General features: G+C 49.7%; 1 protein-coding gene across 1 annotated transcript in view; it reads right to left on the bottom strand.

Moving 5' to 3' along the window:
- LRP10 (LDL receptor related protein 10) overlaps positions 1–1,146 on the bottom strand; it is a 9,736-nt gene that overhangs the window by 5,331 nt on the left and 3,259 nt on the right. The window lies entirely within an intron of this gene.

Raw genomic sequence — 1,146 nt, 5'->3', positions numbered from 1 at the left:
GGCCACATACACCACATATACGGTGGCTGGTGGGTTTGAACCCAGACCGGGCCTGCTAAAACAACAATGACAACTATAACAACAACAAAATAGTTGGGCAAGCTCAGCACCTGTGGCTCAAGTGGCTAAGGCACCAGCCACATACACCTGAGCTGGCGGTTTCTTTTTTTTTTTTTGAGACGGAGCCTCAAGCGGTCCCCCTGGGTAGAGTGCCATGGCATCACAGCTCACAGCAACCTCCAACTCCTGGGCTCAAGCGAGTCTACTGCCTCTGCCTCCTAAGTAGCTGGGACCACAGGCACCTGCCACAACGCCCCACTATTTTTTGGTTGCAGCCATCATTGTTGTTTGGCAGACATGGGCTGGATTCAAACCCACCACCTTAGGTGTATGTGGCTGGCACCTTAGCCACTTTAGCCATAGGCACTGAGCCATGAGCTGGCAGTTTCAAATCCAGCCTGGGCCACCAAACAACAATGATGGCTGCAACCAAAGAGTAGCCGGGTGTTGTGGCACGCACCTGTAGTCCCAGCTACTTGGGAGGCTGAGGCAAAAGAATTGCTTAAGCCCAAGAATTTGAGGTTTCTGTGAGCTGTGACACCATGGCACTCTACCCAGGGCTATAGCTTGAGACTCTGTATCAAAAAATAAAAAAATAAAAAATAAACAGAAAAACTGAGGCAAGAGGATTGCTTGAGCCCAAGAGTTGGAGGTTGCTGTGAGCTATGATACTACAGCACTCTACCCAGGGTGACAGATTGAGACTCTATCTTAAAAAAAAAAAAATCTGGGGAGGCTAAGGATGTTCTAAGCTTTTAAAGAATAGTTTTGAGGCTGAGCACGGTGGCTCATACTGTAATCCTAGCATTCTGGGAGACCGAGGTGGGTGGATTGATTGCCTGAGCTCACACGTTCAAGACCAGCCTGAGGAAGAGGAAGACCTCTTAGGCTCAACACCTGTAGCACAGTGGTTACTGTGCCAGCCACATACACCAAGGGTGGCGGGTTTGAACCTGGCCTGTGCCAGCTAAATGCAATGACAACTGCAACAAAAAATAGCCAGCTGTTGTGGCAGGTGCCTGTAGTCCCAGCTACTTGGGAAGCTGAGGCAAGAGAATCGCTTAAGCCCAAGAGTTTGAGGTTGCT

This window comes from Otolemur garnettii, unplaced genomic scaffold (genome assembly GCF_000181295.1).
Source record: "Otolemur garnettii isolate 467f Iridium unplaced genomic scaffold, OtoGar3 scaffold00225, whole genome shotgun sequence".
Lineage (NCBI taxonomy): Eukaryota > Metazoa > Chordata > Mammalia > Primates > Galagidae > Otolemur > Otolemur garnettii.
Note: the sequence above shows the minus strand (reverse complement) of the source record. Positions and strands in the feature narration are given on the sequence as shown.